Source organism: Bactrocera dorsalis, chromosome 4, assembly GCF_023373825.1.
Source record: "Bactrocera dorsalis isolate Fly_Bdor chromosome 4, ASM2337382v1, whole genome shotgun sequence".
In the NCBI taxonomy this organism is placed as follows: Eukaryota; Metazoa; Arthropoda; class Insecta; order Diptera; family Tephritidae; genus Bactrocera; species Bactrocera dorsalis.
This window is the reverse complement of record NC_064306.1, coordinates 17,841,578-17,857,827: the sequence shown is the minus strand read 5'-3', so window position 1 is coordinate 17,857,827 and position 16,250 is coordinate 17,841,578. Positions and strand designations below refer to the sequence as shown.

At 34.2% G+C, this 16,250-nt stretch overlaps 1 protein-coding gene and 1 long non-coding RNA gene across 5 annotated transcripts in view; one reads left to right on the top strand and one right to left on the bottom strand.

The window, feature by feature from the left end:
- Positions 1–586: 586 nt before the first annotated feature.
- LOC105225884 (protein trapped in endoderm-1) overlaps positions 587–16,250 on the top strand; it is a 61,734-nt gene continuing 46,070 nt past the window's right edge. For 2 of the 4 annotated variants that reach the window (XM_049454699.1, XM_049454697.1), the window contains exon 1: positions 587–745. The gene's annotated coding sequence lies outside the window, so the exon portion shown is untranslated. Of the gene's footprint in view, positions 746–14,779; positions 14,923–16,250 lie in introns of those variants that run through there. The other 2 variants (XM_049454700.1, XM_049454698.1) reach the window with 2 other exon arrangements.
- LOC125778189 (uncharacterized) lies at positions 13,033–14,558 on the bottom strand. The gene is made up of 2 exons (XR_007422556.1): positions 13,495–14,558; positions 13,033–13,410 (listed from the first exon to the last, which is right to left on the bottom strand). It is a non-coding gene; the product is annotated as an uncharacterized LOC125778189 (long non-coding RNA).

The following is a 16,250-nucleotide window of genomic DNA, read 5'->3' as shown; positions in this document are numbered from 1 at the left end:
GGGTTATTTTTTTGAAGCGCGGCCAAAGGCCGCCAATGCAGAAAGAAGTGGGACGCGAATGGACTAATGTTTACCCTGTTTTACCTTTGTTGTGTTGCAAATAAACTAAACTATAAGGTTGCGGCGGCAACAATTATATATTTTCTTAATCTGGAGCATCAGCCCTATTCAACCATATCACTTTTAACCCTGAAATCGTGGGATCGTATACTAAAGTTTCCCCTCCATGTATATTTGCGTGCAATGTCACGCAAAAATATAATTGCAACCCAATCTCCAATCTTGCAAGAGCAAGCGAATACCCATTACAAGTCAGCGGCAACTATAGATATATATTTTCTTGATCTGGAGAACGTCACCTTTCCCATGATACCTATTTTATCCCCGAAATCCGGGGATACTATTCTAAATTTTCCCCAATTTTTTATTAGAGAACGCATATTTGAGCGTAATTTTTACTATAAATTAAATTTAAATTTAAATGTGTATGTGACGACCCCATACTGGCTGAACTAATATGAAGTGAAATGTGAATGAAAATTAGTAATGGGGAGGAGTTTCTGATCGATTATGGTTATGATCTTTCGATAAATAGTGTATATCTTATCGCTCTTTGCTCATCAATAATTGAGCTTTGTTTAAGTCTTTGTTTATGTCTTAAATTTTGAATGCAGATTGTCTGATCTTAATCTAAAACTAGAAAATTATGTGACTTTCAAAATACCATAGTGTAACGTGAAATTAGGTATGTAACATATAAATCATATTTTGAATTAACGGAAAAATCGGGTTGTTAAATTAGAAATTTAAGACCAGGTCAATTAGTTTAATACTTATTTTTTGTATGCATCTTAGGTCGTGTGCCAAAAGTTAAATTTTTTCTCCTTGTTAAGTTTGAGCGTAAAACAAATTTCACATTTTTTGTGTTCCGGCTGTGATTTACAATAGCATCCCCGACTTCGGGGTTACAATTGGTATCTATGGATAGAAGAGATTCTCCAGGTTAAGAAAAAATGTAAAATGCTGTCGCTGCATTTAAAGTTCAAAAATTCAACTAATTAAAGATAATGATTATCCAACTTTTGATGAACTTTACACTTATATTTTAAACTTTTACATCAGTAATACTTCACTAATTCGTTTCTAAATATTTATTTTATATTAAATAGTGTAAAAATAACTTTAATTCCATATTAAACTTTAGTTGAAATCCATTTATGGATACAATAAAAAAATGGTTGCAAATAAGGAAAAAATTACATATTTTGTAATGAAATAAAAATAAGAAAAAATAATGATAATACCGTCGATACAAAATTCAATATCATGTGACGAGTAATATAAAATCTATTTAGAATTTTCATTATTCTGATAAGTCCCGGAGGTGGATCGGTGAGCGGAGTTCAATGCAAAAATATATAAAATCTATCAGTAATAAAACAAATCATAAAAAACTCATAGTTTAACTCATTTCAGTGAATATTAAAAACATTGAAATATTTAATACTTTAACGGTTAAAAACTTAATAGAGTTACAAATAAAATGCGAAATTTATACAAAAAGTTATTCTTCTTTTTTATTTGCGTAGACACCGTTTACACGGTTATAGCCGAGTTAACAACATCGCGTTAGTCGTTTCTTCTTTTCGTTATTTGGCGCCAATTCGAGATACCAAGTGCAGCCAGGTCCTTCCCCGCCCGACCTCTCCAACGGAGTGAAGGTATTTCTCTTCCTTTGCTTCCAGTGGCGAGTACTGAATAGAAAATCTTCACACATAGAGTGTTCTCTTCCATTCGGACAAGATGACCTAGCAGCGCAGCCGCTGTCTCTTGATTCGCTGAACTATGTCAATGCCGTATATTTCGTACAGTCCATCGTTCATCAACTGCGGACCATATATCAGGACGGGAATAATAAGGGACTCATAGAGTTTGGGCTTAAATTTTAAAATAATATCCCCCGTTTTCAGCGTTAAAATGGGTAACTCGGAGAAGATCTTTGCATTTAAGGCAGTGGTTCCTAAACTTATTTTGTCTACCGCCCACTTTGAGAATAAATATTTTTTTAGCGCCCCCCTTTTTCACCTATTTAAAAACCACTATAACTTCGAATTAATTATTGTGACTTATATATCGTCACCTGAAATGCAAATTAACGTAACAACATTTTCGGAAATTTACAGTGGCATGAATGAAACACGAAATAAAATGGAACATGAGTGAAACAAAATTTTAATATCGGTTAAAACTGGTTTATATCTGACCGCAGAATTTGAAAATGTTGAACATATGTAATATTATGTATGTAATTTGAAGTAATGAAGCGTAATCAATAAGACACTGAATTTCGAATATTTTGATGATACGTTATTTTGCATTTCAGGTGACGATATGTATATTAACGTAAAATTCTAAACGAAACTTTTACTATAACCAGCAGTAGGTAACATACAACGGCGCTTAGGTCTCAAGTTAACTCTTACGGGCTCCACCTGCCAATAAGAATGATTATTGAAACACAACTTTATAGTATTAAAACAGAGAATCTTTTATTAAAAATAAAACTAAAATAATCGATCCATACATAAAAATTAATGTGAAGGATGAATTTGATGCTGTTTGTTAATATCAGGTTCCAATTTACTCAAGAACAGTCGCAAGTCGCCACGTTCGGTAACAAGCAAAAGATTTCTATTTTTAGTAAGCAGTGTTGTCACAGCACTAAATCCGCGTTCACACAAATATGACGATGGGAATGCTATCAAGAATCGTTGAACGATTGACCAGGATTGTCCAGGGTACAATTGCGAGATCGGTTTTTGTAGCCAAAATTCTTGGTAACCATTTTTGAACTTGATTTTTATTTCCTTGTTTGTTGTCAATTCTATAAGTTCTTCTTCCAGCTGAGGTGACATTGCTGTGTTGACATTTGAAAACGGATCCAACACCCAGTCTGGTAATTCTAAGTTCAAAATGTCCTGGTATCGTTCGGTGAAGTCAATGTGAAGGTTTTCCAAATGTTGGCAGTAGGCAAACAATTCGTCGTTACTGCATGATACTGATAAATTCGGAAAATTGTGAAACCCTGCCCAGATTTTTTTTTGTGTAGAAGCAGTTTGGCTGCGAAAGCAGCAACGACGTTTTTTGTTTTAATTAAATTTAGTTTATCGCCTTGCAGTTGGAGATTCATGTCGTTGAACAATTTATACAGGTCTGCCATGTAAGCTATATCATTCTTTGATGTTATGAGCTTGTCTTGAAATTCTGTATCTTTAGTTTTCAAGAACTCTATAACAGAGTCAAACAGGTTGTAGAATCGAGTCAGACAATTGCCTCTTGATAGCCAACGATCTTCAGTATGAAACAACAAACGATTGAAATCCTCGCCATTAGTAACACAAAGCTGATGAAATAATCTATCATTCAAAGAGCTGTTGCGGATTTTATTGACTGCTTTGATGACATATTGCAGTGATTGAAATAGTTTTTCACTTAAGTTTCTAGCAACTAAATGTTGTCTATGAATAACGCAATTTACACCAAGGATATCTGAAATTTTAATTTTTAAGTGCCTTTATGCCTTTAAAGCCTTTATGGCACCCTATCATAGCCGGAGCGCCATCCGTAGCAATTGAAATAATATTTTTCAAAGGAATCTCTTTCTCATCGCAAAACTTTTCCAATATATTGAATATGGTTTCGCCTTTTGGTATTTTTTGGATAATATCTGCGGCCGGTTTATGAAGCACAGTAGTTATTACTTCATTTATTGCTGGCAATATTAACTCTTCTCCGATGTTATGTGGTTTGCCTTTTTGAGCAATTAACAAAGAGATATTGTACGAAGCTCGAAGTCCGTCGTCATCTTGCTTAGCAGCCGCCGAAAATAGTTTTGCTACACTTTGCTGAGTATTATGCTTCTTCTCTAGGTCTTGAAAATATGCTATATTTTTGTCTCTCTTATCTGGATGCATTTTATTCAAATGATCTTGCAGTCTTGAAGGCTTCATTGCTTCATTCGAAAATGTTTTTAGACATAGAAGACACAAAGGCGAGGATGGGTTTGTGGGATTTTCAATGAATCCGAATTAATGTATTCCGCACAGTATTGCCGTCTCTTCTTTTTTACTACCGGCATTGTTTTGCTTTGAGAAATACGTTTAACTTCGCGAGTAGTGTAAAGGAGGCGTAAGAAATGCTCATCTATTGCGCGCAAAACCACAAATGAATATAAAATAAATATATATAAATATATATAGGAATACTTAAGCACAATTATTATATAGTAGTCCAAAAATATGAATTCTTATTTTTCCTAGAAATACATTTGTGAAAAAAGTACCTTTCTCCTTTTCGTATTATCTTATTTTCCCCAGAACTACATTTGTAAGAAAGGATAAAGATCCTTTTTTATTTTCCACATAAAAGATTTAAGGAGTTCAAAAGCTCAAAACGTGCGCTACATCAGCTACCTACCCGACGTCATTTCGCAAGTGATAAAATAAATTTTTCAAGAGCTCAAAGCATGCGCTACATCAGCTCGAACCTACCTACCCTACACCTTTGCGCAAATGATTGTATTATGATAGCAAATGCCCACATACATATTTGGCAATGGCAATAGCAATACGTTTGACAGTTAGTATTCTATAAATTCTATCCTGTAGAAATGCCCCGTTATGAAACGGAGCCACCGATGGACATGATTTTCATTTTTTCTATATTCAATAAAATAGGAGAGATATATGAACTACGCGGAGAGAAATATAGAACCGAGTTTGAGCAATCTTTTAATTCATATTAGTTGATGCTCACAAGTTGTTGTTGAGAGTCGAGAGCTCATGTAGTCGTTGTCTAAGAGGCCTCCTAGCTAAATAAAATTGCAAATAACCCCCCAGGCCTCTACACAACGCCCCATTTTCTTCCTGGGTCTCTTACCGCCCCCCTTGACACCTGCAGCGCCCACAAAGGGGCGTTATCGCCCACTTTGGGAAACACTGATTTAAGGGGTCAGTAGGGTAATCTTTTTTAAATTTTTTTTTGCATTTTCTGTTCAGTTATACCCTTAGAATTAATGGTGAAATCCACTTTATCATTGGAAGGTTTCGAAAAAAGTCAAAAAATAATAATACCGTTCGACGTTCGAACGTTCGGAGTGCACATCTTTGTATCCTTTTTCAGTACCTCAAACTTTAAACGCGTCTTTTTCAAAACACACTTTTTTAAACTGGCGGACATGATTCCGGTCGAACTACTCAACCGATTTGTTTAATTTTTTTAATGTTCACAAAACGCCCGGCTATCGTCCCTTTATTTTTTATAATTTAATGACAATGTTATGACAAAAAGTATGTAAAAAAAATGGGGAAAAATTAAAAAAAAAAAAACGTGAAATGCTTTTTTATTTATCAACATTTTGTTTTGATTCTAGTAGGGACGATAACCATCCATGTACTTTTTAAGAATAAAATGGGTTTTTGTGTTTCAGATGATACAAACATGAGAAATCGTATCCGCCAGTCAAAAACTCATCTCATTCACCCAGCCATTTTTCCGACAGATGTCTTCTAAAAATTCCGAAAAAGTTTGTTTCTACACTACACGATATTCCTCATGCTATGTGAAAAGAGTTCTATTGTAGAATAAAAATGTGTATAAAAAATGTCAAAAAACAGGCCAGTTTACCCTACTGACCCCTTGAAATTCAAAAAAGTCAAATATTTAAAATGCGTATTTCTCCGTTTTTTAAAGAGATTTACATTTATAATTTTAACTTTTGTATCAACTAACATTTCTTTTATTCGTTTCGAAATAAAAGGTTTACATATGTACTAAAGGGCATTAGTGTGAATTAATTCTGTGCAAGAAGGATGTTGGATGAGTGAATGATGTTCGTGTGAATTAACAACTGTTAACTCGAGTTATTCTAGTTGCACGACTAGAAAGAAGTATGTAAATACGCATAGATAATTACATACGAATATGGATAAAAAAAATGTTTCCAATATTCAATTTTATTGCAATTTTTCATAAAGTTTATTTAGGGATTAATAGATTTAACAAAATATTATAAAAAATAAAAATATTTTAGAACTAAAACCTGTCCTTTGGAACAATTGAAAAAAAACTCTTTTTAAATCTATTCAACCTTGCCAAAAATTTCCCAGCTTCAATAACCACTGTATATTTCTCTTTCACTATATTATCCTTAATTTCATTAAGCTGCTGCCTTAGTACAGGCGTCGACTGGGTTGACGATGCAGATTCATCTAATGTTACCTATTTTTGTAAAACAGAGACACACAAACAATTGCACTGAATTTCGCGATCAATTACTTACATCCATTATTTTTGATGAAAAATATGAAATATTAAAATAAAAATCTGCCAAAACTATTTTACCCATTTTATCTCCGTATACACAAAACAAATGACGAATTTAAATATTTAATAAACTGTCTCGATTAAGCGTCTACGGCCAGTACAATGCAGGCAAACATGTTGTGGGGAAAACCCTTCCGTTTATCTTCTCTATTTGCTTGCTTAGCTGAACACTATGGGTGCACAGTGTTCTGTTAAAAGAATGAGAGAAACAATGAATTCACATAACAATAAGTGACGATCACACACTATTCCACTACTAAGCGAACGCTAACGCTTTGCATTCACTGCTGGTTGATGATATGAGTGTGAGTTGGGTTTGTTTATGAGATGAATGAGCTGAGTCTACCTGCTAGCGATAAACAGCAACTCACAATGTCTTCTCTGTATCTGCATTCACATAATTCCAACTCAGCGTCGGCGCTTAACTCGAGTTATGAGATGAATTCATAAATTCTCTGTTGCATTCATAGCGTGAATTAATTCTTGCAACCCTTTAATATGTACACATTTTGCAGAAGAACCAAATACGCGATTGGCAGGAAATAAATACCGCGCTTCAAAAAACTAGCGCGGTTCGGACTAAAAACTAGGCGTTTCCAGTTCTTTCGCTTTGAACTCCTTTTTGTGCTTTGAGAAAAAAATGCAACCTGGCCGTCCCATCATCGGGATTTACCCAGATAAAGGAAATTCTGAAATATTTTTTTTTTTTTAATGAATTTTGTTTTAACGTTATAATTTTTATTTTGTTTATACGTTTACAAAATATAGTAACACTTATTTTTTACTTGCTTGCAACCATTTTCTTATTGTATGAATAAATGGATTTAATTGAAAGTAAGTATGGAATAAAAGTTATTTTTGTCCTACAAGTATTTAATACAAAACAAATGTGTGGAACCGAATAGGTGAAATGATAGTTATTTAAAAGTTAAAAATATGTGTGTAAAATTCATTATAAATCAAGGAAACACGCACTTTAAATATTTCAATTATTGAACATTAAACCTGTATATTGTTGATGATATGGTGCATGGTGAAAATCTGGTTGATAGTAGATTTTCCAGGTCTAAAGTCACACAGATAAGGTCCAATCAGTTTGTTGACTAAAATTTTACACACAATGCTCGATAAGACCTCATATGCGATATAAATCAGGCGGGTAATTGCTATACGAATCTCAACGTAGTAGAACATCTATGCCATCGTCATCAATTGGGGTATCGGGTTCGCCTTCTCCAGATGTTACACTTTCATTGCGGTTCAGCAGCCTGGAAAAGTGTTCCCTCTATAATTTTAGTATGCTCTGGGCATCGGGTTCTAGATCACCTCCGGTGTTCTACTAGTGTATGCTCCGGTTTTAAAACCTCTTGTTAGTCGCCGCATACTTTCGTCGATTTTTCCAGCGTCACTCCTGTCGACCAGCTGGTCAAGTACGCATTTCGGCCTGTCTTTTTTTTGTCTGCAAATGCGTCTCGTTTCCCTCTTCAACTCCCGGTATCTACCCATCCCGCACTTCTTGTGGTACATTGTAACGGTGCAAGGTAGGATATCTGTTTTTTCTACACTGCGTCACGAGACTCCTCATCGTATCAGCTGTTCTTTTTTCTTTTCTCCGAATGGTTTCGTTTGAAGCTGTACGTAAGAATCTTGAAATGCCATCCCACAGTTCCCGAGTATATGATGAGTGCTCTCTCAGAGAGCAGGAGTGTAAGAGGAGTAGAAATCGTTCAGCTGTCTGTTGTGATTGCAGCATATCGACGTAGAACTTGCCTTGTGTTTACGGGTGCGTATCTTCGCTACAAAAAGATAGTGGTCCGAGTCCTTATTAGTCCTCGAAGCTTGCGTACGTCAAGGACACAGAAGACATGTTGTTCAACATGACATGATTGTTCTGGTTTTGAACTTTTCGATCCGAAGACAGCCCAGTAGTTTAATGAATTTTCTTGTGCCCCATATTTCGGGCCCCTGCGAAGTCGATCAACCTCAACACATTTGGTGAGGTTTCGCCATGGGGGCTGAATTTTCCAACTGTGTACTAAAGATGCCTTCTTTATCCACCCTGCCATTAAAACTATCAAGTACAATTTTTACATAATGGCGGGAATAGTCATCATAAGCGCTCCAAATTAGGAATCAGACATTGTATAGTAGATGCATGCCCTTAAATCATAGCCCTTAGTTTGCTGTGATCGTCATAAAAAGTGTGATTTTTCATCAGTGCCGGCGGATCCTAAACCCATCTCACAGTGGTGTATAGTCGCCTTGTCTAAAACCTCGTTTGGTCCTCCTAAATCCTGACGGATCTTTTGGCATTGATCAACGTCAGTTTGCACAACCGTATTAGTTTTGCGGAGATACCAAATTCAGACATAGTAACATAAAGGCAACATTTTCGCAACTTTAAAATCAGCGAAGACGTGGTGTGTGTCGGTTCTCTTTTCACGGGTCTTTCACAAAATTTGCCGCATGGTGAATATCTTAAATTCCAATCGTTGGGCATGCTTTCGTCCGACCACATTTTACAAAGAAGCTCCATATAAGTTCTTCGCCGCCGTGTTTGAATAGCTCGGCCGGCAATCCATCGGCTCACGCTTCGTTGTTCTTCAGGTAATTGCTTTTCGAACTTCTCCATGGTCGGGCAACGCAACGTTTGGTCCATCGCCTTCTCCTGTCGTTATACTTTCACTGCCATTTAGCAGGCTGAAGAAGTGCTCCCTCCATAATTTTAGTATCCTCTGGACATCAGTCACTAGATTACATCTATGGGTTCTACCAGAGTATGCTCCGGTCTTGAAACCTTCCGTTATTCACCTCATCTTTTCGTAGACCAGCTTGTCAAGTTTATCATACTCACGCATTTCGGCTTCTCGTTTCCCTCATCAACTATCTATCCTACCCGGCACGTGTTGTGGTCGATTGTACCGTTGCGAGTTAGGCAGTCTGTTTTCTCTCCGCTGCGACACGGCACTCCTCGTCGTACCAACTGTTTTTTTGCATTTTCCGAAAACCAATGGTTTCTGTTGCAGCTGTACGTAAGGAGTTTGAAATGCCGTCCTACACTTTCCTTATACCGAGTTGTTGACGAGTGCTCTCAGAGAGCAGGAGTGCTAGTCGAGTAGACAATCGTTCGGCTGTCTGTTGTGAAAGCAGCTTCTCGACGTCGGAACTTCCTTGTGTTTGTTGGCGTGCTTTTTTTTGCTGCACAGAGGTGGATGCGTATCTTGGCTGCAACAAGATAGTGGTCTGTGTCAAAATTAGGACCCCGGAGCGTACGCACGTGTAATACACTGGAGGATTTACACTGAAGACGTGTCGATCTGGTTGGTGGCTTTTGGATGAGAGAAAGCCGAGTAGCTTGGTGAATTTTTCTATGCTGGATACTAGTACTACAGATACCCATATTTCAGGCCCCGGTGAAGTCGATCAGCCTCAGCTCATTTCGAGATGTTTCATCGTGGAGGCTGAATTTACCGACCTTATTGCCAAAAATACGTTCTTTGCCCTTCCTGGCGTTAAAGTCGCCAAGAACGATTTTTACATCGTGGAGGTGGCAGCTGTCATAGGTGCGCTCCAAGCGCTAATAGAAGTCATTTGGTCACATCGTCCTTCTCTTCCATCGGGGCGTGGTATAATTGACTTAGGTCTAACAGTAAGGGATTACTGTATTTTGTATTGACTGTAACGATCTTTATCCAAGCATCTGCAACTTTTTGCGAAGAATTGTCCAACTAAGTTTTACAACGATGTGATCCTCCAGCGATGATGAAGGAGTTGATTACACCGTGGAACATTTTTGGGATTATTGTCTGGGGGGTGAGAAATTCCAAGTCAGGGTGATGGTACTAGGTCAGTATAGTAAAACCCTCAAATGGTTTGGCGTTCGTATGAGTCAGTTTTTTTTTTTTGACCTTTTAAATTTTTTCCTTATCTTGATGTTCTTTCGCTTAGTTGTAACATTTTATCTATTACATTTCATTATTCAGAGATGCTTTTACACTTGAATGAAAATAAATATGTCGATAAAAATATTAAATTTCCTATAACATAGTCAAAAAACATAATTATCAATAAAAATAAAAATATATGTTGACTTTGTATCATAATATGTATATACGAAATTTATGTAAAATTGATTTATTTTTCATTTTTTCGTGTTTGAGTTGCTTACAAAATATAAAGAAACGGCAATCGATTAATATCTATGATGATCTCTATTCAGTATATTCAAAATGGCAGACAAGAGCTCTTTTTAGTTTGTGACCTGCTAACTACCAAGTCTCAATATTTTGAGACTAACGCTAGAGACTGTTTAGTGAATAGTAACTAGTCTGAGATTGAGACTTTGCCTCAAAATGTCTCAAATAGAGACTAGAGACTGGTTACAGAATCCCGCTATTAAAATAACTTAGTAACTTATAGGGTGCAACGTTAGGTGACCCAACAGTGGCAAAGGGGCCAATCCGCAACACGAGTAAATAAGCGCAATGTTCTCATAAGTCACCAGATTTATTTCTGAATATTAATCAAATAAACAATACCATTTTATAGAAAAAAGTGTTTTCTAAATCAACTAAGATTTATACACTGAAAAAAGTCTCGCATAGTTGCAACTTTGTCACAAGATAAATGGCATGTAAAATGAACAGTTGCTGCGATATTGCCCTTTCGCGAATATTCCATTTTCCCGTAGAGATGTTTCAATAGCAATTTTTTGGTTTTGTCAGAGTCAATGACATTGTTGCCTTTTGCTCATACCGCTGTTATCTTAGACCTCTGCTGGTGAAAGTAAGTTTAGGCTAGTTATTTCGAATGTTGCACAGCCAATAGTATATTCACGGAAATATACAACTGAAATAACATTTTCCCATAAACATAATTTATTAAAATCCTTTACGTCGTTTATTTTAATAGGAGGTGGGCGATGGGTTTTAGTATCATTGTCTGCTCTTTATTTTTATTTTTCGAAGGACTAATAATTGTTGGAGAAGTATCAGCTTTTCGTTTTTTTGAAGAGCGCTTACTTTTGAGTATCCACTCAGTTTCTTCAGCTAGCTCATTTTCATCGGTTTCGTATATTCGATCTACATTTATACTAAAAGGTTTTGCTTCAACACTCACATGCTTGCTTTTACTAGATTTTAGCTCTTCGTTTTCTCTTTTTAATTCCATGTTATCTTTATGTAACTGATTGCACATCGCTTCCAAAGTTCTAAGCCTCTCATTTATAAGTGAGTTAGTTTTTTCTAGTTCTCTTATTTTATTTACTCTAAATGAGCTGAGACTGTTTTTTTTTTAATTAAGAAAAAAATTTAAATTTTAAGTGTGCTTAAATCGGCTGTTAATAGCGGCCACTTCTAGGTATTTACAATAGGATAACGACCCAAAACACCCATCTTATCTTATACGTACAGGGTTGTTATGGAATTAAAAATAACTCAATAGGTCCCGCAATCACCATACATTAATCCTATTCAATATATCTGGAACTTTTTGCAAAATCGTATTCGAAAACAACGAATTTCATCAAAATAAGGCCAAAAAGCTGGATAATGGACTTAGTGAGTCAAAATATCCGGAAATAATACTAGAAATCGAGTGGGGAGCATACATCGATGTCTAGGGACAATAATATCAACAAAATGTAGGCCAAAAACCGCTAAAACTATTGTAATTTATTTTGATTTATATAAATAATCATTGGTGTACGTAAACTTTTTTGATACAAATTAGGCACATTTTAAACTTTAGCATTAATTTTTTTTATTTGTGTATAAAAAAATTTTTTGATATGCTGTATTTAATGTTAAATATACATATCTTGATATGGATAGAAAAAAATCACAAAATGTATTAATTTTTAAACAAATAAACGCGTCGTAATTTAATAGAACTAGGTGTATGTAAACTTTATTGGTCCACTCTACGTTTCAATGCAATTTATGAAGACAACTCACACATAATAGAATATAACTCAGCATAAAACCTGCCAGAATAACGAAATCTATATATATAATATATTATATAATTTATAACTCAAGAACTGAACCGATTTGGCTGAAAATTGGTGGGGAGGTAGCTTAGAAGGAGGGTAAGGACATTGGATAGTTTTTATGTATCTCTTTATGTCAAAATTTAATACAACTCAAATACAAAAATTATATTGTTCAAAATTCATGTTTGTAGGAATCATTTCAATATTTAATTTCTTCAAAAAAAAAAAATAATAATAAAAACAATAAAAACAACCTCACATAGCTATATATGCATATAAAAGAAAGTTGTTGTTAGTTACACCATTTATAACTCAAGAACGTCTGAACCGATTTGGCTAAAAAAATAATAATTTCAAAATTCATGTTTGTAGGAATCATTTGAATATATGCGTACAATTTTAAACAGATTCTTGATTCAGATTCAAAATTGGAATTCATTGGTATGTTTCTATTGTCACACACCCATGCAAAAATTCGGTTTTTTACGGCTAAAGAGCACTCAAACACTTCTCAGAATCAGTTATTCGTTGTTTTTGTTGGATTATGAACTTGCGAGGCACCCACTTTTCAAATATCTTTTCATCGGTGGATTTCCCTGAGCCTAAATTGAACAGTATTTTCCCCCAAAAAGCAAAGCTTTATTAACACACGAAACTCATTATCATCAATTTTTTTTGTAAACTTACACAAGTTGCTTCACAAAAAAGCTATATCTCATTAACTAATAGTTATAATCCAACTAATATAAGTCATATAGATGGTAGTAGTAGTATTATCTATGTATCAGCTACAGCGAAGCGTGGACGGGTCCTCTAGTCATTATATATAGCATTTGGGAGTTAGGGTGATTTGTAGATCAATTCTGCCTATTTTCGCAAGAAGTGTATCAGTAGTATATCCATTATTATTCATTCACATAATTTTTCTAAGACTTCTGAAACATTGAGAGATGTAAATGTAAAACTCACCTATAGTATTACCTTATTCAGCTAGGTTTAGCTTTCAAAACGGATATATCCCCATGTTTCCCCCACTGGATACAACGCAGTCGTAAGAAGTGCCAAAATTATGTATGGTATGTATATACTCATTATCCGAGTTTACAACTTTTTTTTACCTTTGTTCGGCAACACTCTAATTAGAACTACGCATGTCTGCTGCCATACGGACTCCACGCGTTGATCGCCACGGCGAACATTCCGGAAACTACAAATTCCGGTGTCTAAATGAATCTGCAAGTTGTCATCGATTCTGTTTTGTTCTGCAATTCGTGTTTCCCACAATGTAGACCAGAAAACTTAAAATATTTTCTTCTGTTATTAAAACTAAGCTTAAAATTTAAATTGCTTGTTGCTTTTATAGGCAGTTAAACATTACATAAATTTTCAAACAATCCTCGTTATTGTCTGTTGAACAAAATATTCCATTTGTCACTTCACGTCATATATGTATAGGATACATAAACATCTTTTATTTTTCTGCCGCAGATCCTTATGTTATCCTAAAGAAGAGTAGCTCATAGTTTTAAATGTCTTAAAATTGCCTTAGCAATTAGCTCGCGTACCCACGGTGATCAATTTTAACGTATTTTATTGCTTCAAATTATTTCTTTACCCGTCAATTTAAATTTTCTAATTTTATTTAATTAATTGTAATGCTTTAGCAACGAATTTTGATTTCTGTTATGTATTTTAAACAGCCTCACAAAACACAAACAAAGCTCGCTTCATTCTTTTTAATCTAGTTGTGTAATATGCAATGTTTCACCCTACTTTCAATTATATAATCTACGATGTTTTGTTCCTACATATGTATGTATGCATGTTTTGTGTACTTACGAACAAATTTAATTTTTTAATTAAATATCCGCTTAAAGAACGCGCTTACATTGACGGGTAAAAAAATAATTTGATGGGATAAAATGCGTAAAAATTGGTCAAAATACATTGTTTTGTGTAAAAATAAGTTAGAAAATTATATAAATTAGCTGACTCAACAATTGTGTAAGAATAGAGACATTTTATTTGGATTTTTCAAAATTTCTAGTAGGTACTATAATACGTTTTTACGTTTAAAAAAAATTGTGCTTGTTATGAAATATACAGAAAATTTTGCTTTAGATTTTAGATGTTGTTTTGATGTTTTGCAATATTCAATGAATAGAATTTAAAAATAATAAAATGTACTATTGGTTTTTTATATGTACAACTTTTGCTCTAAAAAATACCTTTTATAGGTACACCCCTGTATGCATACTGACTGTTGTGTTATGGTTAAGTGTTATTGCATCCGTTATTTATAATTTATTATTAGTATAACAATACTCGAATACATTTGCTGCTGTTGTTGAAATGAAATATTTAATATAACGCAGACACATTTTTCATAACATTGTTCATATTTAAGGTGATAAGTTGAGTTTGACGGATGAAAACATTGAATAATAATTTTCTGAATGTTGTTAAAACTTTACAATATAAAAAGATAATATATGATATCGATAATGTCACATATTTCGAAATTTTAAACTGCGGGAGCATTTAAGGTAAGATAAATTGAATAGATAAGTATATTTCATATGCATGTACGTACATTAATGTATATTAAAATAATAACTATGCAACATTTTGAACATAGTATAATAGTTTTGTTTGCAAAAACTAAAACTAAACAAAATACAAAGTTACATATATTAAAATGGTCAGAATGCCGAACGAATTTATTTCCGAATCTCTGTACATCCCGTCTGTCTGACCGCCCAAGACATAATTTGTTAAAAAATTGCAGAGGGCAAATTCAGCTCATTGCCACATCTTTGATGGAAAGAATATAACATTCTACGTCATAAATTTTAATTTACTAGCGTGTTTCATTAGTCGGCGTGATAAACCTAATATTCGTATTGTAGTTTACTACCGAAAATGTGTGAAATCAAACCATGAACATAATAAAAAAAATTATTGTGCAGCATACTTTAATTTATTTTATTTGCTGCTTGATAGTCATAAAATTATAATAGAACTGACAGTAAGCTTGATATTCTTTTTATTGAAAACTTTCCCTGGAAATTAGGTGAAGGTTTCAGATAATAGTTGAGCTTCGCATTCTAAGGAATTACACAACCAAAGTACACCTGTATTCCTTAATACATGGAAAATGTGATAAACCTCAGAGAAACAGCAAATAGTATGCACTGTTTGTATTTTCTGTAAATTTCATTTGTAGTGCCACACTAATTAAATTAGTTTCTCTTTATCAGATAGTCGTTTAATTTGAATTTGCTAATTAAAGTATTTTTAATGTTATATGATTTGACTCTAGTAATATTTTTCAATAAAACTAATATCGAATTCAGAGGTGAGTATGCCATTGCACGATCTTTAAAAACTTAGCTTATAGTTTTATTAATTGAAATAACAAAAACAAAATCGAATTGTTTTGTTTTGTTAAGGAAACTTTTAAAGCTCTGACTCACATAGTTTTATTTTAATAAATCTCTACTTTCTACGTTTCTGAGCAAATATTATATAGAAAATCAAGAACCTCTCCATAACACCTTAATGCTATTTTTAAAGCTTCAAAGCTCGTCTTTTACTTTTATTTCAAATATTTCTGGCTAACGATCTTTCTTAAATACTCAATGACGTTCGGACCAGAGGTTTTATCTGGTCACTTTATAATGTTGCAAATAATTTTTGTAATTTTGGCGATCTTCAAGAGCACCTTCATCTCAAGGGCAAACCCCTTTAGTGGAAGCTTTTCGTTTTCGAAAGTGTTGATAGCAGCAGTAGATAAATAGAAAGATAGATAGTAAAGATTGAGGTTTTGCACTGTGACCTACGCTCTATCGTGCCTTCCTCTATATATGATCTC